This window comes from Schistocerca nitens, chromosome 4 (genome assembly GCF_023898315.1).
Source record: "Schistocerca nitens isolate TAMUIC-IGC-003100 chromosome 4, iqSchNite1.1, whole genome shotgun sequence".
Taxonomy (NCBI): Eukaryota; Metazoa; Arthropoda; class Insecta; order Orthoptera; family Acrididae; genus Schistocerca; species Schistocerca nitens.
The window spans coordinates 545,805,986-545,831,803 of record NC_064617.1 but is presented as its reverse complement, the minus strand read 5'-3'; the positions used below and the strand labels follow the sequence as shown (position 1 = coordinate 545,831,803).

Genomic DNA, 25,818 nt, shown 5'->3' with positions numbered 1-25,818 from the left:
CCAGCCGTAAATTGAACACGAGACCCCATGATCCAGAGATACCAACGCTAGCTGCTAGACCACGACCTGCGGACTAGGATGAGCCAGAGGAGTAGGGGACCATCGCTTCTGCAGCATGAGTAATAGTATCAATAGTATTCTGCGCCAATTTGTTGATATCCAACACACATGCTGCACAACTGGCTGTAGAGGTGAAAGCCTGCCAGTCAGCTTTCTGAAGTGACCAGTGTGAAGAGTATTCCAAATGTCTGAGTGGAGAGGGACAGAAAGATAGGCACATGGTCGCTGCAACAAAGACCGCCATTGATGCGCCACTGAATCTGGGATAGGATACTCGGGCTGCAAACTGCGCGATCAGTAGCAGAAAACGTTCTGGTAGCCACAGTGAGATGGCTGCCAGCTCCAGTGTTGAGTAGGCAGACGTCCAACTCTGAAAGGAGGTGTTCTAGTACTCGGCGTCTGGGAGACACTGTCTCTGCACCACAGATGATTATGAGCATTAAAGTCCCCCAGTAAGAGGAAGGGAGGAGGCAGCGGTTCCACTAACTCGTGATAATGGAAAGGTCCATCTGGTGGTAGATAAACATTACATATTGTCATCCCGACTGACAGGTAGACATTAACGACCACAGCTTCCAGTGCAGTGGTAAGGAGCACCTGCTCGCTGAAAATATCACAGTGTATGAGGGTACAGACCCCATAGGACGCTCTCTCGACAAACTGTCCACTTCCATTTCTCTCTACCTGGCTCTCGTCTTGATGCATGGTCAATGCCGGAAAAGGCGGAGGACTGTAAACTTCTGCATTAGAATCCATGTTCCTGACTGATGAGACGAAGTACTGGCTCGGCAACCATTAAGTCTGATCCGTTTCATTGTGGATCATCCACCCTGATGCCACTTACTCCAATAGGAGACTCTCCCTCTGGGCGCCACCCCATCAAGGCAATGGCCACGTGGCACCGTAGCCGTTACTCGGATTCCCGTTACCCCGAAGTGGGCAGCCGGCTACTCTTTGGCTGACATGGGGAGGGTACAGTTCAGATATCGGCGATGCGATCCTTGAAATGTTAGGGGACTACCACCGAGAGGATAAATGACAACCACACCACTACGGACTACCTACTGCACTGAATTTCGGGTGCAAAGGTAGATCCACTTGATTGGTAGATGCAAAAGATAACAGTTCACAGTGGAGGGTCAATGCACCACATAGGGCATCCTTCCCCAAACGGTCCACAGTTCCGTAAAATTTGGAAAGTGGATCCAAACCCAAAAAAGGGACCAGAATTTAAAAATCCGAAAAAGGTGAGGAGAAAAAGCATTAAAACGTGAAAAGAGCGAAAATCTTCAAAAGTCCGAAGAACAGTCATAAGACCAAGGTAAAAAAAACTTGACCCAATAAAAAAGACTCCTATTAGTCGCCTCTTATGACAGGCAAGGAAGGCCCGCGGGTATATTCTAGCACCTGACAAGGCATGGGGAGGGAGGGAGGGAAGGAAGAGAGATTCAGATGCAGAGATAAATAAATATACTAAAGGAGGGGCCAGGGGGAGACAACAGACCAGTATCAAACGTATAATTATATCTGACATTTTCTTAAACACATAAATGCGAGGCAGTCTCGCTACATAAGTGGGAATTTGCCAGGCCACAATTTGGACTATATAGCGATACGGCTTTTTGTGGGTCAAGGGAAGAGTAAATATAAATATACCGAAAAGTTATCCGTTCCTAAAGGGAGTGCTGATCAGAAAATTGCGAAGAATATTGAGAATGTAGAACCAAGTACGAAAGTAATGAGCTATGTGTATTCACGAATTTGATAAACAGAAAGGGGCAGCGCGACGAAGTGTACCGGTCTACCATGACAAGTACCGCGAAGTTAATTTCTCACGATGAAAATCCGGTACATGCAGCTTACTCAAGGACGGATGTGCTACGAGCTTTCTATCGCGAATGGCCTGACTAAAGCTGAACCTAACTGTGCAGGGTTGATTCGAAGGTGATTGAAACCAACGCATCCACCGGGGGAAAGGAGGCAATTGTTGCAACTAGCGCTAGTCACGAAGTAATGCCTACGAAGAGCAGTAAGGAACTGGGACAGAAAAAGAGCGTCTCCCAGTGGTCTTGTTTCCGCGGACGCCTCACAGCAGATTGCGCGCGTTTCCTCGTATAGAAAAGTTCCCTACGTCTAATTTGACTGGGGCAGGCAATACAGATGCTTAGAATAGCTTTCGCCGAAAGCTAGTTCGGCTCGCCCAAGGGGCAGGTAGTTTGGCTAGGAGAGGTGCCACTCTACTGACCGCTGGACGGGTCAGTGTCCGTAGGCGCTGCCGCAGCCTTGGCTCGAATTTAAAGTAAGGGCCACTAGAGCTTTTGCTGATTAATGTCATCGTGTTTATTTTATGAATTAAATGATTGGTGATCACGAAAATTGTTCCGCTCCCTTCATTCGACAGTCCTCTCCATAGACAGGCTACAGGTGGCTTCGGTTGGCTGGGAAAAACTACTGTTAATTTATTTAAAGACCAGTGCCTCCAACTGTAACCCTTAACTGCATAAGCAATATCAATCTGTGATTGGAAATGCGGTCATAATTCGATTTAACTCTCCAGTCGACTCCCATTCCAAAGGATGAGTGTTAAACAGAACTTTGCCACGTGCTCTCAATTGGTTCGAAAAGTGTATCGGTTACAACGCTTTCCTCGAGCGGGTTATTCTGTTACCGCCACCACAGGTTGTCCAACCGAAGTATCACGCGGTCTTCGCCCCCCCCCCCCCCCCTCCCTGGCTGTAAGCCGAAGGAGCCATCATCACTGTCCTCTGGTAAGGTTAGCTACAGGCTACTCTTTTGAGCAGGCACACCACTACGCTGCCTCGACGAGCATAAAACCACGGAGAGACGTTCTCTGAACCCAGTTTCTTTTGTAAGGTTGGCATGTCATTTTGATTTTTGTAAGTTATGAATGTGCAGGTCAGAGAGAGATCAAGTTATGTTACTGTTAAACAATCTTTGGCCTTGTTGCGGCACCGTCTTGGCGTCTGGGCAGTCTGATACATACGATGGACGTATTCATTATACAGGGTGTCCCAGCTATCTTGTCCACCAAAAATATCTCTGGAACAATAACAGCTATTGGAAAACGACTTTCACCTTTATCAATGTAGGGCTGGGGCCCATGAATGTACATATTTGGAAACATTCTAAAACGAAAGCATGTGTGTTTAACACAAACTTACGTTTTTTTAAAATAGACCTATATTTTTTCTTCAGCAATCCATAGCATGACAAAGCACATACACAATGGCGTTGATTGCATCGCAATATTCCCATTACATCCCGAGATATTGAGACGCGAAGTTGACGCTTGAAACACCCGACATGCGCTGCTAGCGCACGTCCTGAGGCTCAGGCGTGAACCCCATGCTGCCCGTAATCGCGATGTGATTGACATGTGTTATCACACCTCCATACTTATCAAGAGGTCCGAAACGAATAATACGGTCTGCTGCCATCAACTCTCATAAGCACATAATGGTTTCCCTCTTGCACGTTTTACGTATCTACGTACACAATATGAACCAGTACCGATCGGTGTACACCCGTCAGGTTGTCTTATTTATCCTGCACACCCAAAATAAGGTTTATCTAACGCGCAGGGCCTGACTCTACCTAGTCAAGTGTCCAACGTAGTTCCCACTACTGCCACAGTTACCACTTCGCCTTCTTTATGATTTGCGACCCATGTAAACTCCTGTACTCCACCACCCTCCGAGCATCCCATTTGTTGTTGCTTTGGCGTGCAGTACACCGCTTGCCAGTGTAGTCGTGCATCAGAGTAATCTAGTGACGGCAAGGAGGTAGTACACATTGTGAATAAACTTCGTGTTGTGGAACTTATACTGTACACTATAATGTACACACATGAAGATATGGTAGAAATGCTGCTGATCTATGGAGAATGTACGTTGACGGGAAATACGTTATGAGATTGCTTGTTTGTTGATAGTACTGTTAGCGAACATTATGATTATTAAGTTAATATGTCTGTTTTCTACCCTACTCTACATACCTGTACTGTACCCTGTTGTAGGTGGACGAAATGCTGTTCAGGCAGAACGACTGTACAGAAGACGATTCCCTGACAAGTCATCGCCTTCGCGCCGGATGTTTGGTCGCCTCACATCTCGTCTACGTGAAACGGGAAGCTTAAATCCAAGACCTCGACATCGTCCTAGAACACGCACAGATGAACGTGCTGAAGTTGCTGTGCTCGCTACCATAGCTGTGAATCCTCAAATCATCACACGTCAAATTGAACGCGAAGTTGGTATGTCGAAATCAAGTGCACAGCGTATTCTTAAACGTCATAAATTTCATCCTTACCATGTTCATTTACACCAGGATCTTCATGGAAATGACTTCCGCAATAGGGTAACATTTTGTCGGTGGGCTCAGCAAAAAGTGACTAATCCAAATTTTTTTGCAGATGTTCTCTTTACCGACGAGGCATCATTCTCCAACAAAGGAATTGTCAATATGAGGAATATGCATTATTGGTCCGCAGACAATCCAAAATGGCTCCGTCAGGTAGAGCATCAACGTCCGTGGAAAGTTAATGTTTGGTGTGGGATTATTGGAGATACCATCATCGGACCTTTCTTTATAAATGGCATCCAAAATGGCAGACAATACTCCAGATTTATACGACACAATCTTCCTGTTCTCTTGGACACCGTACCTCTGAACCGGAGAATGGTCATGTGGTATGCCCTGCACATAACGCCTTACGAGCACGACGACTTCTGAACCGTAAGTTCCCTGGTAGGTGGATTGGACGAGGTGGCCCAGTTAGGTGGCCTGTCCGATCTCCGGACCTTACACCGCTGGATTATTTTCTTTGGGGAGCAGTGAAGGATGCTGTTTACCAACATGAACCAACAACACCAGAGGACATGAAGCAACGCATTATTTATGCTTGTACAGCCATCAAAGAGGAAACAGTAGCACGAAGTAGGGCATCCTTCATCCGCAGAGTGACCCTATGTATGCAAGCCAATGGGCATCACTTTGAGCATGAGATGGGAACGCTATGTTTAGTATGTAGTGCTGGTATCACAGTGGAAGTTTCTACAAAGGGCCATTTTACCCAGTGATGTTACGAAACATTTGTTTGCAACAATTTGTCATTTAACGCATTAGATAAACTTAACATTGATAATTATGTGATAATAAAACTAATTGGTAAAACATGTTTACATTCATCTTCTATGTCCTACTTGAACTTCCCAAATCAAAACATTTATAGCTAAACAACGGTAAAACTTTTAGTCCACTTGCTCGTTTCACTAAAACCATCAACATGAATTTTACTATTAAGAGTGAATGATTAACTGTCACTTGCGCTAGATCTACAGTAAAGTAAAGTTTTAACGTTGAACGGCATTACCTTTTTAGTAAAGGATTAACGATAAGCGAAGTTAACTTTGTGACTAATGTTACAGAACTGCATCACCCCTAGCCTATGGGATAAATACCTGCTGGAATGTACGACGTTAATGCAGGATGGCAGCAGACCGTATTATTCGTTTCGGACCTCTTGATAAGTATGGAAGTGTGATTACGCATGTCAATCACATCGCGATTACGGGCAGCATGGGGTTCACGCCTGGATGTTTCAAGCGTCAACTTCGCGTCTTAATATCTCGGGATGTAATGGGAATATTGCGATGCAATCAACGCCATTGTTTATGTGCTTTGTCATGCTATGGATTGCTGAAGAAAAAATATAGGTCCATATAAAAAAACATAAGTTTGTGTTAAAAAACACATATGCTTTCGTTTTAGAATGTTTCCAAATATGTACATTTATGGGCCCCAGCCCTACATTGATAACGGTGAAAGTCGTTTTCCAACAGCTGTTATTGTTCCAGTGATATTTTGGGTGGACAAGATAGCTGGGACACCCTGGATGTTTCCTTCTGGTTGTATCTTTAAGATGAAGCGAGATTTATTGTTAAGGACAGCACGGATGAATTGATTATACATATATATTTTGGAAGGCGGAAAGAATATAAATTTTGAATAATGTCCTTTTTTTTAAAGCGAATAACTTTGAGGTACGACTGCAGCACTGTGCAGCTAGTTTGTCGGAATTATTGAGAGCTAGTCAATTTTGTTCACTTGCTCAGAGCTGAGAGGAAGACCACCCCCACTGGATCATGCTTTAACGTATCAACTGATTAAGCTGTTTGGTTTTTATAGAAATTCTCTCTTAACAATATACCATTTTAAAATCATTGTTCACTTTGTTAACCATAGTACTGTTCAGATCAATATTGTGTGTGAAGATCACACGCAGTTTTGCTCTGTCCTTTTGACTACATACCTCATTCTAAAATCGTGGTCTTGGAATATCATTTCATAGGAAGTTACTCTCCGATTCCCACTGTTTGAAGGTTTATCATTGCGTATTACCAAACTGCACAATATGGTATGCAACAGTTTGAATATTGTTTGGAATTTTATTTAGAAATAGAAATCTAGCTTAGTCACTGTCTGCTGACTGCTCGATGTTGTGCTTTCGGGAAATATGCAACAATGTTGTCGAGATGAGAGTTAAGTGGAAATATCGATGTGATGATTGTTTTATTGAGTTGTATCCAGACTAGTTACAATTCAATTCAAATTAGGTTCTGTCTAGTCTAAAGTTAGCAGACAAGTTTAAGTTGAATAAGAGTTCGTGGGTACACAATTTTGATATGGTAAGCGCTTGCCGCCATTTGTGTCCGTATCCTGTATTTCTCAGGGCCGTCCACGCGCCCTCTTACTACCTACTTCTGGTAATTCAATTCGTTTCACTGAATACGATTCCTTAGGGACTGGAAGATGGCTTATTTACTGATTTCTTATTTTCCTTGTGTTATTTGTATTTACTACGGAAGACCGGCTTGTAGACGACTGATCCATAATTGTGGATGGAAGACATCCCATGCTGTATCAAGACTACCCCATATTTTACCTGTTCTTGATGGTCAATGTACACTGGTTCTTTAAATTTAGTGTTCGTCTGTTACTTGTTTGAAGCTCTCCCCTTGTCCCTTATTACATCGCTTGTTCTGACAACAGAAGTACCTGTAGTAAGACAGCAGTCCGATGTCTCCAATGTCAACGCACAGAAGACTTCTTTTCTCTACTCATAGGAAAATCGTGTAAGACACCAGCCAATTCACTTACGGCTCTTCAAGTTACTAAACGCTACAAGCTTTAACCGAGTAATCAAGGAACACATTACAGTCCCTTAAGTGTAACTTCCGTGAAGACTGCGAGGTCAAGATTAGGCTAATGAGAGCGCGGACAGACGCTTTTGTGCCAAACTTATCCCAGCGCTCCGTACGCGAAACGAATGGGAAGAAACCCTGATAAATGGCACCATAGGAAGTACAGTCTGCCATGACATTCGCAGTGTTTCGAAGAGTATAGATGCAGCTGTAGAGTTACAGGTTAGGAAGTAACCCACCGTGTATACAGGAGCCAGCTGTTACGGACGGGTTAGCGATTCCTTAGCAGGACTTATCTTCAGGACCCTTCCCTTCCATTAGCGGCGACTCGGGGAGCCGCGCTGCGGCTCGGTGCGTATCGACCGGTAAGTCCGATGCGGGTCCTTCCACGCACCGTTCCCGAAATGCGAGGAATTCAGCCGCGGCCGTCCAGCCAAGGAACGCAGGTAAGTCTCCCCTTGTCCTACACGTCACCCTCACAGGCTCGACCTGAGCCGTCCAACGCTACGAGAAGCCTCCAATAGCAGCTTGGAAATCGCGCTACTGAGCACACACACCACGAGTCGGCAGAAAATGCGGAACTGGACCACAAGAAATACTGCCCTAAGTCAATGAAGTCTATCTGTAGTTACCCGAGCTCATACCTAACAACCTGCACCGCACTAAATGACGTCGATCTCTCCTTCACCTGGTTTGTTGCTATCCTCAATATTTCACTATTTTGTCAATATATTTTTATTACTGCGTAGCTGCCAAACACAGCAACCTTCAAGATCAGTTTTGCACATTTAGCCTTTATCTGCTCAAGTGGTGGTCATAGTGATGCAGAGGCTTGCCCTGGAGAGCCGCATCAAAGCTATCTCCGCACAGAAGAGCACAACATCGCCTTTGTCTGCCTCAAATATTTTTCCCCTTTCTTCCCCTCTAGTGCTCCTTACCTGACAAGCCAACCATTCCTGCAACCAATCAAAGATTTCCCATTACCCCGTCCATCCTTTTTCAGATACTGCTGTTCTCATCTATTCTTTTTACTACTTAATTTCGTACTGTATCTGTCCACCTAATTTTTAACACTCTTGACAGTTCCCATTTCAAATGCTTTCAGTTTCTTCTTCTACGAATTTGCCACGGTCAACGTTTTCTCGTCTGTACCATGCTGTTCTGGGCTTGAGACGCACGCTACTGGTCAAAAGTTTTCCATCATCCATCACAGCTACGGATTTGTGATTAATACAGGTATTTCGTTTTGAATATTCCATCACATTCCCGTTCGGATAGTAAAACAAGCATAAGCATGTAAAGACTAAACACGTCGTATGTATTTAACTGGTTCTCGCAACAAGGGGCGCTGATACGTAACCGCAAAAATAGTGACGTTCCTTTATCTATGACGTTTCTATTCAAATAGGTCTCATTCCTTCAGTTGTTTGTGTAGCAACCTGTTGGGCACGGAGTAATGTGTTTGTATACCTAATCAAGTTCATACCATATTACCTCGTAACTGGATGGAACGAGGAGACTGGAATTGAATAGCGTTCTCTAACTGTAGCTTTGCATCGGTAAGGCTATTCTAGTAGCCCAATCTGCAGTGCTGTAAACACTGCAGCGGTTTAAGCAAGCTGTTGCTGTTGCTCTTGCCGCTGCCAGTGTTTCGCGATCTTTAAGAGCCCGAGTATCGCCATAAAGGGAAGATCAGTTCAAATGTTAACAGAGTAAGGGTCAAAGGACTCGTACTGCACCTGAAATTTGCGAGGAGGTAAATAGTATGCGAGCTGTTCTAGTCTTTCGCAACAGTATAACGCCGTCTTCGTGAACGAGGTTTAAAGTGGTGCAGAGCGGAAAACAATCCTTTATTACGCAAACAAAATAAGGTGGAAAGGTTGCAGTGGACACAGCAACATAAAAACTGGAGCGTGCAGCAATGGTCCAAGGTGCTGCTCGCGGACGAATGTAAGTTTCAAGTATTTGCAAGCAATCGTCGAATGTTTGTTCGTCGGCTTCACGGAGAACGTAAGAAGAGTCACTCCGTGACGTCAACGGTGAAGCATGGTGGAGAATCGGTCATTGTGTGCGGATGTTTTGCGGCTGATCAAGTCTGTGATCTAGTACTAATTAATGGAACATTTAAGAAGGAATGTCGCCACACGATATTGACCACCAAGAAGTTCCCTCTGGCAAGAGTGTGGTCGTGAGATTGTTCTGCAGCAGGACAATGATCCTAAACATGCTTCCAAGCTGCACAAAGGGTATGCTCACAGAAAAGAGAAATGTGAGGGACGGAAGAAACTAATTTGACCAAGCCTGCGTTAAATCCCATTGAATCCTTATGGAATTAACTTGACATGGAAATCAGAAAACTGAGATCATATAATGTTTAAGACCTGTAAAATAATTTATAGGTGTACTGAACTGCAATATCTGCAGAAATACTACAAAATCTGAATGCCAAGAGTTTGTACAGCTGTTCTGAGGGCAAAGGATGGCTACTATGAAGAAGCTAAAATCCAAACCATGTTCTACTGTTATGGTACGTTGATAATTTTTACTTTATAGATCGTCTGACTACAACTGAATTAAACACAATTTTCGTGTCATACGCGTTTCGCCTTTATTCTCTGCAATGCATCTTGAGTGGCAGGTGGCGTAGAAGATTTTCTACATACTACGCTCCTGTTCCATTTTTGGTGTCGTTCCTCTTCTTATAAATGCCACTTGCTGGTTTTTTTTTCACATTTCACAGCACTAGGAACTGAACACTTGATTCGATGCAGCTACAAAAGTTGAAGATATTCTATTATACTTAATTACAGAGATAGAACATATTTATTTTGTGTATTATATTTGTACACTGAAATAAAGTATATAGTATTTATCGTGGCTGATCGAAAACTTCCTACCGGTAGTGTGCACTTTCAATAATTTCTTCCTCAGTTCCGTATTGGTGATTGATACCCGTAGAGCTGTTTCTTGGAAATAATTATTTATCGTCGTGCCAGTATACTTCCCGTATTTTCCTGTGTAATCTTGCTTCTTACATATGAGATAGCCTTCACTTCTTCCACTGCTTCTACATCCAACTTTCATGTTAAATTATTGTTTGACTTCCATATGAGTCACTCCGTGAAAACCAAAATGCATCCCGAAACAACAATAGTGGGAAATCCAATTAGCGTTCTTCAAGTATGATGTCTCAAAAACGCATCTTAGCTGTTTCTAGACGTACGAGAAAAAGCCGATTCACTATTACATCAGCGCATACACCACAGGAACTATGTTCTCACGGGATTTCCAGGCAATTTTGACACTCGACTGAAAACTTCTTGATAGACAAAGTACCACGTTATTATGGATGCCGAGGTATGCACAGAAGTCATATCTGGTGTATCCCAGGAAAGGGTAATACAGGACACGTTAATTCTGCCGAGAGCTATGGTCCATGCAGTATGGTGTAGTGCTCGGCGTCGCTGGTAGACTTGCTGTAGGTTGCCATTTCAGACCTAACCATCAGCTATTATTTGTTTTTAGTATCGACTGTTATTGAAATGCTCTTGAAATATTTTATGTTTGCATATTCTCGACTGTTCCATGTTTCTGTAAATACCAGCATCCTTGATTATTCTATGTTTGTACATCTAGCTGCACTCTCCAGCCACTTCAGTTCCGTTCCTGCTATGCTTTGGTGTTCGTAATAAATTTGGTTTCGGTGCTAAAATTTATTTCACTGGCGACCCTGCTTTCGGATTAGCTAACTAAATTAACTACGAATACATTCAAGATTTCATTTGTTAAGTAACATTTTTCTCTTGCGCTGTTTGTCCCTTTTCTCCTCCGTATTTTGTTGTTGTTCTAGAAAGAGACCTTAACTTTTACCACTTTTCTCCCAGGAGTGATGTTTCGCCTGCTGTCATTGGCAACCCGAAGTGGATCGACATTAATCGGCGATAACTCAGTTACGTGTGGTCCCCACTCACTACAGAGTAGCACAGTAACATTCTTCCGTCTAGTGGATGACATGTACGGCACGTGGCACGAGTCGGCACGCTAGGTTACACTCCTCAGTTGCTGTACACGGTCGTTCCTTTTCGGTCGTCGCACTCTGCTCTCCGGTATTTAATGAATGTGACTTAACACAAGCCTAGGTCATTCCCGGTGAACGTTTATGAAACAAATTCTGCATTCTCTCACGGCCTCACATGAAATTCCCCTGACGCGTACAACTGGAATACGGTGTTGCTGCCTGCAATATGTTAAATGCCGAGTTACATATGCCTTTAACTGAGAAATATACGACGGCCATTCACTATAAACTACTCCTGCGAAATGTTTTTAAAAGTTTTTTAAAACTTTTTTATGAAATTTTTTGTTTTTGTGTGTGTTGCGGCGTTTGAAAATTATCTCCCGCCTCTTGCTATTTCCAGTGCGATACCCGAGGATGGGCTTATGAGAGGCCGAAACCGGTCGTGATAATAAAAGAATTTACAACTGAAGCGGTATTTTCAACGTCTGGTAACAGCAGAGTAAATTAGAATTTCAGTGGTGTTTGCAGAAGGATTGTAGGGCGAGTCGTTTACGAGATATTGTATTTTGCGATGTTTCCACACCGACATTTTTTTTTTTTCCCCCCAACCTGCGTAGTTGCTAGGTTCGATGTTGTTATGTCTGCATACAGTGTGCCCGTGTGTTCCTTGAGTGCACTGCAACTTGCTTGTCAGTCAGCATGTGAAAGTCCAAGCAATAGATCATGAGTGGACGATGAGATTTACCAACACAGAAAAACCCGATAAGCTCATGGGGTATGGGGAGTGTAAGAGGAATGCACGTTATTCCAAGTCGTTCTTGTACGTTATATCCGGTAAGATATCCCAATAGACCTAACACTCTCGGCAATTGTTTATCAACCTCTTCAACCAGTTACGTGTAACACCTACACAACGTAACAGAAGGAAACAAGTGACGACAGAAGAGAGGGAAAAATCAATGTTCTTGCAGTTGATGGGCGGGTTACCTCCCGCGCAATCGCACGAGGAAGTGGCATGAGTCAGTCAAGTGTCCTACAAATTCTCCATCAACATAGGTTCCGTCCCTATCGCATCTCTCTCCATCAAGAGCTGCATGGAAACGATTATGAGAATCGTGTTACCTTTTGTACATGGGCATTAAGACAGGCCACTCCTGATGTGTCATGTATCTTGTTTAGTGATGAAGGCACATTTACCGATCATAGCCTGGTAAACCACTGGAAGATGCACTGTTCGTATGTTGACAATCCCTTTTGGTTTCATCAAGTGGAATGTCAGTGTCCATGGAGTGTGAACGTGTGGTGTGGGATAGTGAACCAACAGCTCATAGGTTCGATTTTCATAAACAGAACACTGGAGGTGTACATGTACCGCAGCCTCCTAACAGACGATCTTCCACAGATGCTAGAAGACGTTCCTCTGCAGACTAGGAGGAACTTGTAGTACCTATGTAATGACTGTCCAGTCCATAGTGCAGGAAGTACAATAGCATGTCTTCAACGAATTGTTTCCATATCGTTGGATCGGACGCAGAGGACCCATACCTTGACCCGCCCTTTCCCCGGATTCCATGCATATAGTCTTCTTTCTGAGGGGAAAGCTGGAAGACGCTGTGTACAAGGACCTAACAATGTACCTTAACCCTTAACTGCAGTCTGCTAGGACATCGCCGCCGAAATGCTAGCACGTGTGCAGCAGTCGTTCGTTACCAAGCTGGAAGCGTGTACTGCCGCTGCCTGTGGTCATTTTGAAGACAGCCTATGATTGTCAATTGTCTCATTAATGGTCATAATCCAGAATCCACGCAACTACTGTACGCACTTCTATTATTCTTTCGCGTGGGCTACCGCATGTATTGTACGAATGTCGGTGTGGGAACTTTTCAAAATACGATGTCTCGTGAGCGACTCGCACTAGAATCCTGCAGTTAACGTAACTGAAATTCTATTTTACCCTTCTTTTAGTTTGCTAATCTCAGTAGGCATTTTTCCATTTGAAAAAGCGTATGTTTGTACAAAAAATACCCTTCAGAAGTATTATTGCAATCTGTTGAATGGCTAACAACACGAGCCCCTGACTACCAATCCGTTCTACGAAAACCGCACGTCAATGGCACTTTCCAGATCGGCAATATTTGCGGTGCAAGTTTTAGGTGATTCATCCTAAAATCGTATACCCATCCACGTGCTGTATTTACTTCCTTGCAGTCTATTTCAACAGGAAACGGGAAAGTTACAATAATGGCTCATTGACTTTTTATTAAAATACTACTACTGAATCCGAGTCATCAGGAACTTTGTAATCCAACCTGTTTGCAGATTCAAACCAACCGAAATAGCGTCATTGGCACTATTATCCTCAGAGGTCCAGCAGCGGGAAGGATCTTTTATACCCCGTATATCAACGATCCGAACCAGCTTACTCATGCATTTTAAGCGACTTCAGTTCCCAATCAAAGCTTCGTTGGTAATAACAATAAAAAAAGTCTCAAAGTCAGAGAGAGGGGGCAAGAGGAGATGGACAAAGAGAAAGGGAGGGGGGTGAACGTTGAGAGGGAGGAGGTGGAGATGCACAGGAAGATGGAGAGGAGAAGTGTAGTGAGATAAGGGGGAGGAGGAGACGTACACAGACAGTAGGGATGAGGAGAGGGGCAGAGAGAGAGAGAGAGAGAGAGAGAGAGAGAGAGAGAGAGAGAGAGAGAGAGAGAGAGAGAACGTTAGGACGTATATCCACCTCCCATCCACATCCACATCCAGGGGCAGATGTGGACTCTGACCACAATCTGTTGGTTATGACCTGTAGATTGAAACTGAAGAAACTGCAAAAAGGTGGGAATTTAAGGAGATGGGACCTGGATAAACTGAAAGAACCAGAGGTTGTACAGAGTTTCAGGGAGAGCATAAGGGAACAATTGACGGGAATGGGGGAAAGAAATACAGTAGAAGAAGAATGGGTAGCTCTGAGGGATGAAGTAGTGAAGGCAGCAGAGGATCAAATAGGTAAAAAGACGAGGGCTAGTAGAAATCCTTGGGTAACAGAAGAAATATTGAATTTAATTGATGAAAGGAGAAAATATAAAAATGCAGTAAATGAAGCAGGCAAAAAGGAATACAAACGTCTCAAAAATGAGATCGACAGGAAGTGCAAAATGGCTAAGCAGGGATGGCTAGAGGACAAATGTAAGGATGTAGAGGCTTATCTCACTAGGGGTAAGATAGATACTGCCTACAGGAAAATTAAAGAGACCTTTGGAGATAAGAGAACCACTTGTATGAACATCAAGAGCTCAGATGGAAACCCAGTTCTAAGCAAAGAAGGGAAAGCAGAAAGGTGGAAGGAGTATATAGAGGGTCTATACAAGGGCGATTATGGAAATGGAAGAGGATGTAGATGAAGATGAAATGGGAGATACGATACTGCGTGAAGAATTTGACAGAGCACTGAAAGACCTGAGTCGAAACAAGGCCCCCGGAGTAGACAACATTCCATTGGAACTACTGACGGCTTTGGGAGAGCCAGCCCTGACGAAACTCTACCATCTGGTAAGCAAGATGTATGAAACAGGCGAAATACCCTCAGACTTCAAGAAGAATATAATAATTCCAATTCCAAAGAAAGCAGGTGTTGACAGATGTGAGAATTACCGGACAATCAGTTTAATAAGCCACAGCTGCAAAATACTAACACGAATTCTTTACAGACGAATGGAAAAACTGGTAGAAGCCGACCTCGGGGAAGATCAGTTTGGATTCCGTAGAAATACTGGAACACGTGAGGCAATACTGACCTTACGACTTATCTTAGAAGAAAGATTAAGGAAAGGCAAACCTACATTTCTAGCATTTGTAGACTTAGAGAAAGCTTTTGACAATGTTGACTGGAATACTCTCTTTCAAATTCTAAAGGTGGCAGGGGTAAAATACAGGGAGCGAAAGGCTATTTACAATTTGTACAGAAACCAGATGGCAGTTATAAGAGTCGAGGGGCATGAAAGGGAAGCAGTGGTTGGGAAGGGAGTGAGACAGGGTTGTAGCCTCTCCCCGATGTTATTCAATCTGTATATTGAGCAAGCAGTAAAGGAATCAAAAGAAAAGTTTGGAGTAGGTATTAAAATCCATGGAGAAGAAATAAAAACTTTGAGGTTCGCCGATGACATTGTAATTCTGTCAGAGACAGCAAAGGACTTGGAAGAGCAGTTGAACGGAATGGACAGTGTCTTGAAAGGAGGGTATAAGATGAACATCAACAAAAGCAAAACGAGGATAATGGAATGTAGTCGAATTAAGTCGGGTGATGTTGAAGGTATTAGATTAGGAAATGAGACACTTAAAGTAGTAAAGGAGTTTTGCTATTTGGGGAGCAAAATAACTGATGATGGTCGAAGTAGAGAGGATATAAAATGTAGACTGGCAATGGCAAGGAAAGCGTTTCTGAAGAAGAGAAATTTGTTAACATCGAGTATAGATTTAAGTGTCAGGAAGTCGTTTCTGAAAGTATTTGTATGGAGTGTAGCCATGTATGGAAGTGAAACATGGACGATAAATAGTTTGGACAAGAAGAGAATAGAAGCTTTCGAAATGTGGTGCTACAGAAGAATGCTGAAGATTAGATGGGTAGATCACATAACTAATGAGGAGGTACTGAATAGGATTGGGGAGAAGAGGAGTTTGTGGCACAACTTGACCAGAAGAAGGGATCGGTTGGTAGGACATGTTCTGAGGCATCAAGGGATCACCAATTTAGTATTGGAGGGCAGCGTGGAGGGTAAAAATCGTAGGGGGAGACCAAGAGATGCATACACTAAGCAGATTCAGAAGGATGTAGGTTGCAGTAGGTACTGGGAGATGAAGAAGCTTGCACAGGATAGAGTAGCGTGGAGAGCTGCATCAAACCAGTCTCAGGACTGAAGACAACAACAACAACAATCCACATTTAGCAGTTGCGAAGCATTGCCAGGTTCGCTACTCGATGATGAAAGAGAGGATTTTTCAGCAGAGCAGTTTGTGGCAGCCACACTTAAAATACAGATCTTTTACTGCAAGTCTGGAAAATTCCTGATTCTCATGTAATTGCATATATCTACCGTCCAATTAGAAAAATCGCATTTTCACCTCTTTTCATCAGTAACATTTTCGTATAAATCATTATCTGATGGGAAGCCCCTGTGGCTTAGGAATTATGACTTTCTCTATCATACGGGCACTAGAACTAATTTCAACAGAAGCAAGAAACTTTATACACTCAATGACTATTTTAAGAACTAATACCTTCAAAATTGGGATAACTACCAGACCATGAGTTGACTCAAGATTGAACACAATGGCCTGAGGCCTCGGAACGACGGGGTTCAAAGCTGGGGAGGGGGGGGGGGGGTTATTCTGCCCGCACTTCACTAGATACGAGAGGCACGATATTTCCTCTCACAACATCGCGGGGGATTTCTGGCCCTACCTTTGTGAGCAGTATGTGATCGCCTCAACGTCGACGAGACGGTGAACTTTGAACATTCCTTTTTTTACAACTTCATTTTATGTAACTTACGTTTTACAATGACTTAAGAAAATATAGTGATGGTCTCCCGTGTGCCTGTGAACAACGCGGTGCACTGGAAAGCCATCGAAGACATCAGCATCAAGGTATGTGTTTCAACTGACATTGCCTGTGTAACTACTGAAGCGAGTGTAGGCTGCAACTGGTTGTGGCCACGCGGTCTGCCCCCTCCCCCATCATCCCCGCCCATGCATACGAGAGAGGGGGGGGAGAGAGAGAGAGAGAGAGAGAGAGAGAGAGAGAGAGAGAACGAAAAATAGTTGTGACAAAGATGGCGTGGGGAATGGCGCAGCAGCAGCTCCCCTGAGTGTAACACCTGCGACTATAATAAGGTTTCATACGAAAGCGACTTCGGTGGAATTTTAATGAGAATCTGACTTCGAAAAGGCTGAAAACTTTCGACTGGCAGGATTTGAAATGAAATGCTCCCGCCCCGTATGGATTCCATCAATAGCGTTTTTAATGAAGGTGAGACTAGGAAAAGGAGGCAATGCATTCAACGAGGACGGCTGTCTGAGGAAAGTCCTGCCGCTACCGACCTCTGTGGACCACTGGACAGGCAGTGGTGCAATGACAACGCCGCGTCTCTCCCTTCGCTGCCTGCTAGTATTACAGGTTTCCACACCAGCTGTGGGGACACACGCTGTAGCACCGTGCACCGCCCCATTAGTTCATTGTAAGAATTTGTAGTGTTTGTGACACGGTAGTACTTCGGAGGCTACGAGTTCGTCATATCTATCGTCATCTGTAGTTTGCGTAGTCACCTATTGCGCACGTTAATGTGCTCCATAACATGAGCACAGTGTGTGAGCGACCGTGTCGCTCCGATGGGCTATGTGACCATTCTGTTGGGTAAAAATGAAATGAAATGTCGTGTGACGAGGGCCTCCCGTCGGGTAGACCGTTCGCCTGGTGCAAGTCTTTCGATTTGACGCCACTTCGGCGACTTGCGCGTCGATGGGGATGAAATGATGATTAGGACAACACAACACCCAGTCCCTGAGCGGAGAAAATCTCCGACCCAGCCGGGAATCGAACCCGAGCACTTTGGATTGACAGTCTGTCGCGATGACCACTTTTTTTTGTAGTCTCATTTTGTTCGTTTTCGTTCGTTGTATCTGCCCGGTGCGGACGTCGCAAGACACCCGTTTCAGTTCGTAGTTGATCCATTATCTCAGTTTTTTTATTACAGAGGGCAACTAACCCTCTGACCGAACACGCTGAGTTACCGTGCCGGCTGTCCACTCAGCTACCGGGGGCGGACACATTCTGTTGGGTGAAGGGGCTACATAAATCAGTATCCATTCGCGAGAAAAGGCTTACGAACTGTCACCCTTCTTAATTCTTGCTCAATGGGCTTACAATTTGTTGATGTGCGTACGTGTAACCATCTGAAAGCATGTTCCACATAGTAACATCATTCTACATCTTTCATTTTCCTTTGAAATATTCTTCACTTGGTTTCATATTATAGGTACCATTCACTCAGTGGCTCAATGGTTAAGTGCCTTTTTTTTTTTGGTTTGGTTTTAGGGCGCAAAACTGCTATGGTCATTAGCGCCCAGCCTGTGACTGAGGAAATAGTAAAAAAAAACCGAAACTGAAATTCAGCAGCAATGGGAACAAAGTCATAATATTGGAGAAACTAAAAGCAGAAGGAAGGCTTAAAAATCCACTACAGAAAGGGGTTGGTTGTCCCCAAAAAAAGCTTCAAATGACTGACGTCATTTCACTAGCACTAATAAACTGGAGAACGCGGTCGGCTGAGCGCGTGTCATCTGCTAAAATCGACGATAGATCAGGCGATAGCTGTAGACGGGCGCGTAACGGATTAAAATAGGGGCATTCAATTAAAAGGTGTCTTACCGTCCACAGCTGAGAGCAGTGGGGACAGAGTGGGGGAGGATCGCCGCTTAAAAGATGTCGATGGCTAAAAAGACAGTGCCCTATCCGGAGTCTAGTTAAAATTACCTCCTCCCGACGACGCGTTCGGGAGGAAGAAGTCCAAGCGCAAGGAAGAGCTTTCACTTCCCGCAATTTATTATTGGGAAGTGTTAACCAATGCGCATGCCATAAATGAGCAACTTTGCGACATAAACCGCTCCGTAGATCGGTGAAGGGAAGCGATTGAATAGCTGGCCGAGGAAGAGAGACTGCAGCCTTGGCCGCTATATCGGCCGCCTCGTTCCCACAGATACCAGCGTGTCCCGGGAGCCAGAGGAACGCCACCGAGACGTCCCCCAGATGGAGCAAGCGCAGACAGTCCTGAATCCGGTAGACCAGAGGGTGCACAGGGTAAAGAGCTTGGAGACTGAGGAGAGAGATGAGAGAATCTGAGCAGATAACGTACTGTATCCGCCGATGGCGGCGGATGTAGTGGACAGCCTGGAGAACAGCGTAAAGCTCCGCAGTATACACCGAACACTGGTCGGGAACCGAAATTGATTTGGGGTGTCGCCAACAATATAGGCACTCCCTACACCTAACGATGTTTTCGAGCCGTCGGTGTAAATAAATGTGGCGTCCGTCATTTGTGCACATAGAGCAGCAAATGCCCGACGATAAACAAGTGTAGGGGTACCATCCTTGGGAAATCGACAAAGGTCACGGAGCAGGCAGATCCGGGGACGGAGCCAAGGCGGTGCTGTACCCGAAGTTGTCAAAAAGGTTTTAGGAAAGCGGAAGGAAAGAGAATGGAGCAGTTGACGGAAGCGGACTCCCGGGGGTAGTAGGGAGGAGGAGCGGCCAGCATACCCTACATCAAATGAGGCGTCGAAAAAAAGGGCATGGGCTGGATTAGCAGGCATGGAAGACAGATGGCTAGCATAACGACTTAGAAGGACCGCTCGCCGATTGGACAACGGAGGTTCAGCAGTCTCAGCATAAAGGCTTTCCACAGGGCTAGTGTAAAAAGCTCCAGACACTAAACGTAATCCACGGTGGTGGATAGAGTCGAGACGCCGAAGAATAGACGGCCGAGCAGAGGAGTAGACTATGCTTCCATAATCCAATTTCGAGCGCACTAAGGCGCGATAGAGGCGGAGAAGGACCACTCGGTCCGCTCCCCAGGAGGTACCATTCAGGACACGGAGGGTGTTAAGCGATCGCAGACAGCGAGCCGAAAGATAGGAAACGTGGGAGGACCAGCACAGTTTTCTGTCAAACGTAAGACCCAAGAATTTAGCGACGTCTGAAAACGGAAGGTTGACAGGTCCTAGATGTAAGGAGGGCGGAAGAAACTCCTTACGTCGCCAAAAATTAACACAAACGGTCTTACTGGGAGAGAAACGGAAGCCTGTTTCGATGCTCCAAGAGTGGAGGCGATCGAGACATCCTTGAAGACGTTCAAGAAGGCTGGTCCGTTGAGAGCTGTAGTAGATCGCAAAATCATCCACAAAGAGGGAGCCCGAGACATCGGGAAGGAGACAATCCATAATTGGGTTTATAGCGATGGCAAACAGGACAACACTCAGCACGGAGCCCTGGGGTACCCCGTTTTCTTGGGAGAAAGTGCGGGAGAGAGTAGTGTTCACCCGCACCCTAAATGTGCGCTCTGCCATAAATTCGCGAAGAAAAAGGGGCAGCCGGCCTCGAAAGCCCCAAGAGAACAGTGTGCGGAGGATGCCTGTCCTCCAACAGGTATCGTATGCTCGCTCCAGATCAAAAAATATTGCTACCGTTTGGCGTTTCCGGAGAAAATTGTTCATGATATAAGTGGAGAGAGCAACAAGATGGTCAACTGCAGAACGATGCTTTCGGAATCCGCATTGGGCAGGTGTTAAAAGACTGCGGGATTCCAGCCACCACGCTAAACGGTAATTCACCATACGCTCCAAAACCTTACAGACACTACTCGTGAGAGAAATGGGGCGATAGCTAGAGGGGAGATGTTTGTCCTTTCCAGGTTTCGGAACAGGAACGACGATAGCTTCCCGCCATCGTCTGGGAAAAGTACTGTCGGTCCAAATTCGATTATAAAGGCGAAGGAGGTAACGCAGACTATGGGTTGATAAATGCAGCAACATTTGGACGTGGATACCATCTGGTCCTGGGGCGGAGGAGCGAGAAGAAGAGAGTGCATGTTGGAGTTCCCGCATGGAGAAAACAGTATTGTAGCTTTCGCGATTTTGAGAGGAGAAAGCAAGAGGTCGCACTTCCGCTGCACGTTTCTTCGGGAGAAACCCAGGAGGGTAATTTGAAGAGCTCGAAATCTCGGCAAAGTGCTGACCCAACGAGTTAGAAATTGCGACGGGGTCCACTAATGTGTCATGCGCGACAGTGAGCCCAGAGACCGGGGAGAAACTAGGCGCGCCGGAGAACCGTCGAAGCCGACTCCAAACTTCCGAGGCGGGAGTGAAGGTGTTAAATGAGCTAATAAAGAATTTCCAGCTTGCCTTCTTGCTATCGCGGATGACATAACGGCATCGCGCTCGTAGCTGCTTATAGCGGATACAGTTGGCCAAAGTAGGATGGTGGCGGAAAACTCGGAGAGCACGTCGCCGCTCACGTAGTGCATCACGGCATGCCTCGTTCCACCAAGGAACTGGGGGGCGCCGGGGCAATTCGGAGGTGCGTGGTATTGAATGTTCCGCAGCTATAAGAATAACGTCGGTAATATGTGTGACCTCATCGTCGACGCTGGGAAAGTGACGGTCATCGAATGTCGCTTGAGACGAAAAAAGTGTCCAATCGGCTTGAGCAAACTTCCAGCGTCGCAGGCGCATATATGGCCGTTGAGGCTGCAGTCTAAGGACACATGGAAAGTGGTCACTGGAGTGTGTATCATCAAGGGCGAACCATTCGAAGCGCCGAGCTAGCGGAACAGTACCGACCGCAAGGTCCAAATGAGATAAATTTGCCGTGGAGGCAGACAAAAACGTAGGGACCCCAGTGTTGAGGCAAACTAGATCTGCTTGGTGGAAGACGTCTAGCAATAGTGAGCCACGTGAACAAGGATGTGGAGATCCCCAAAGCGGGTGGTGGCCATTGAAGTCCCCAACCAACAAATATGGGGGTGGAAGCTGACCAAGAAGATGAAGGAGATCAGCTCGTGCCATTGGTGTGGACGATGGAATGTATACAAAACAAAGAGAGAACGTGTATCCGGAAAGGGAAAGACGGACGGCGACAGCTTGGAAGGAAGTGTTTAAATGGATTGGGTGATAATGGACAGTTTCATGGAGAAGAATCATGAGTCCTCCGTGTGCTGGAGTGCCTTCAACAGAGGGGAGATCATATCGGACGGACTGAAAATGAGGGAGAACAAAGCGGTCATGGGGACGCAGCTTTGTTTCCTGAAGACAGAAGATGACCGGCGAGTAGGATTGTAAGAGGATCGACAATTCATCCCGATTGGCTCGAATACCGCGGATATTCCAGTGGATAATGGACATAGGGTGAACAGAAAATGGAGGAATGCGACCAAGGTCGCTGTCAACTCAACGACTGCTCTGAGCTTGCGACCGACAGCATGGAATGGCATTCAGCCGAAGGCAGAAGATCCTGATCCATAGGTTGGTCAGGAGCAGCTCCTGCCACCAGTGACCGGCCGGTTGATCGGCCGCCAGCAGTGCGCCTCGGCGACACAGAAGACGGCCGAGGGCGACTTCCGCCAGGTGGTGCTGTAGATGGGACACGCCTTGGCGGAGAAGGAGAGGAACTGGGTTTCTTTGTAGCCTTCTTGGAAGTATGATGTTTAGAGGAAGGAGGAACCGATGGTTGGGAAGTTGCCGTACGTAAAAACTCTTCACGAGTATGCTCTTTTTTCGAAGTCTTGGTGTCTGACTTTTGGGCTCGAGATTTAGCAGAACTCGACAAAGGGTGAGCCAGAGAGTGGGCAGGCGAAAGTGGTGCGGTTGAACGGGCGATCTTTGCGCTGGCCGATCTGACGACCGTGGCACTAAAGGTGAGGTCGCAAGTCTGCGTGGCCGCCTCCTTTGTTGGCCGAGGAGAAGCAAGGACAGTGCTGTAGTTTCCTTTCTGAGGCACGGTGGGCTGTCGACTGGCGAATAATTTTCGAGCAGCAAAGGTCGACACCTTTTCCTTCACCCTAATTTCCTGGATGAGTTTTTCGTCCTTAAAAACGGGGCAATCTCGAGAGAAAGCGGCGTGGTCACCCATACAGTTGATGCAGCGAGGGGATGGAGGTGGACAAGCACCCTCATGGGCATCCCTGCCACACGTAACACATTTGGCCGGATTGGAACAGGACTGGCTGGTGTGATTGAACCGCTGGCACCGATAGCAACGCGTAGGGTTCGGGACGTAAGGGCGAACGGAAATTATCTCATAGCCGGCTTTGATTTTCGATGGTAGTTGAACTTTGTCAAATGTCAAGAAGACAGTGCGGGTTGGAATGATGTTCGTGTCAACCCTTTTCATAACCCTATGAACAGCCGTTACGCCCTGGTCAGACAGGTAGTGCTGAATTTCTTCGTCAGACAGTCCATCGAGGGAGCGTGTATAAACGACTCCACGCGAGGAATTTAAGGTACGGTGCGGTTCCACCCGGACAGGGAAGGTGTGTAGTAGTGACGTACGCAGCAATTTTTGTGCCTGGAGGGCACTGACTGTTTCTAACAACAGGGTGCCATTCCGTAATCTGGAACAAGACTTTACAGGACCTGCAATTGCGTCGACACCTTTCTGAATAATGAAAGGGTTGACCTGGAGAAGTCGTGACCTTCGTCAGACCGAGAAACAACAAGGAACTGTGGCAACGATGGAAGAACTGACTGTGGTTGAGACTCAGTGAACTTACGTTTGTGAGCAGACATAGTGGAAGGTGAGGAAACCATTGCGGAAGAATCCCCCATGATTACCGGCGTCTCCGATGGCGCGCTCCTCCCTTGTGGGGGCCCTCTCTGAGGGCACTCCCGCCTTAGGTGATTTTTCACACCTCAGGTCACACCTCCCGACAAACGGACGGAGGGACCAATCGGCACTTTCGGAAGGTATCAGCTCGGGTAATCACCCCTCCCTGGGCCTGGCCGTTACCAGGGGGTACGTACGTGTCCTACCTGTCTACCCGGGGCGGGGAATTACGCGTTACCCCGTCACCGGCTACGCATGGAAGTGCGTGGGTTGGCCTTCAGACACGCACAGGGAGGAAGAAAGAGAAAGGGAAAGGAAAGAAGAGAGGTCTCAAACGCCGCAGCGGAGAAGGTAGAGAGAAGAGGTAAGGAAAAGAGAAGGACAAAGGAAGGATGAAGACTTACAAGCAAGGAATGAAGGCGAAGAATGTAGTATATGTACAAGCGTCCGTCTCCAGACGTAGGCACAAACCATAACCCCAGAGAAAGGGAAAGAAAGAGCCAGAGGTGAAGGGGGGGTGGGGTGGCGAAGATGGGGAATGGGGAAGGATGCGGAAAGGGAAGGTATGCAGCCCGGAAAGGAAGGAAGGCCACATCAGCTCGGGGTCCCGTGCTCGCTACGCACGTATCCACAAAAGAGTTGTGGATCCCCTGGGGGGGGTTAAGTGCCTGACCACAACGGCAAGTCTCGGCTTCGATCCCTTGTCAGTCCTAGGATTTTTATCCGACACTTCTGGCGATGTTTGTTGACGTGAAAAATGCACCGTGGCTCGGAATCCACATTAAGCTGTAGCTCCCCTTATAAGTGGCTGCTTAAACCAGTTGGAAGGTCAGAGAAAGGCTATGGTCTACTGTCTCCAACAAGACCATGTCTAGACAGCACTGTGGTGTTCAAAACAATCTTCAGTTTGGTAACTGCTTTACTTTCTTATAAGCATCACGCACTTATCAGCTTCCTATATTGCAATTTATACCGATTTCTGAAGCTCTGTCTAAAACTTTCCTTTTCGTAACAGTGGAATTTTCGTTGGTGGCGACGATTAGGTAAAGGAGTATAAGACACTGCAGTTTCGAACTGACATTGTGTGTTTTCTGCTCTGAACGATTAAGTAAAGGAGTATAAGACACTGCAGTTTCGAACTAACATTGTGTGTTTTCTGCTCTGAACTTTATGGGCATTCAGTGTCACCCCATCACTTTTTAGAATTCCGCAGCACGCTGGGAAACAATGTTGAAACATTTCATCGTCACGTAACTTAAGCCATTTTCTGCTATCGACAAAGTAACATTCTACGCCAATGAAAACAGCCACAACAACTGCTAAAATATTGACTACTGTGTGTTAGTCGTGCAGTAGAAAAGATAGCACGCTGAACATTCCATTTCCCATGCTTTTATACGCAGCCTAGAGTACGAGGATTATGCCTGTAACTTACCAAGCAGCAGCAGCAGCAGCAGCTGATACTCCAATCTGCAACATGAAGGAAACTGTAATTAGAAACAAGACTTAACAAAATGGCTCTCAGCACTATGCGACTTAACTTCTGAGGTCATCAGTCGCCTAGAACGTAGAACTAATTAAACCTAACTAACCTAAGGAGCCCGCATCTCGTGGTCGTGCGGTAGCGTTCTCGCTTCCCACGCCCGGGTTCTCGGGTTCGATTCCCGGCGGGGCCAGGGATTTTCTCTGCCTCGTGATGGCTGGGTGTTGTGTGCTGTCCTTAGGTTAGTTAGGTTTAAGTAGTTCCAAGTTCTAGGGGACTTATGACCACAGCAGTTGAGTCCCATAGTGCTCAGAGCCATTTGAACCATTTAACCTAAGGACATCACACACATCCATGCCCGAGGCAGGATTCGAACCTGCGACCGTAGCGGTCTCGCGGTTCCAGACTGTAGCACCTAGAACCGCACGGCCACTCCGGCCGGCCATTCTCAAGACACCGAGCAGACGATCACCATTGAACCCTATTACGTACGTTTCTCATGCTATGCATAATAATTTATTGCGTAAACAATCGCTTATAATATTCACATTAGCTCTTTCGGTAAACAGTTGCTATATTTTTTGTGTGTCAAAGCGATCTTAGACATAATAAATTATTATACAAAATTTAAAATCTCGTAAACTTCGTTGGCTATAGGTCAATTAAAAAA

At 45.8% G+C, this 25,818-nt stretch overlaps 1 long non-coding RNA gene across 1 annotated transcript in view; it reads right to left on the bottom strand.

Annotated features, from left to right (window-relative positions):
• The window catches only part of LOC126252612 (uncharacterized), a 648,178-nt gene that overhangs the window by 379,515 nt on the left and 242,845 nt on the right, over positions 1–25,818 (bottom strand). Inside the window, exon 2 of the long non-coding RNA XR_007545848.1 lies at positions 25,101–25,135. This is a non-coding gene — a long non-coding RNA (uncharacterized LOC126252612). The remainder of the gene's footprint in view (positions 1–25,100; positions 25,136–25,818) is intronic.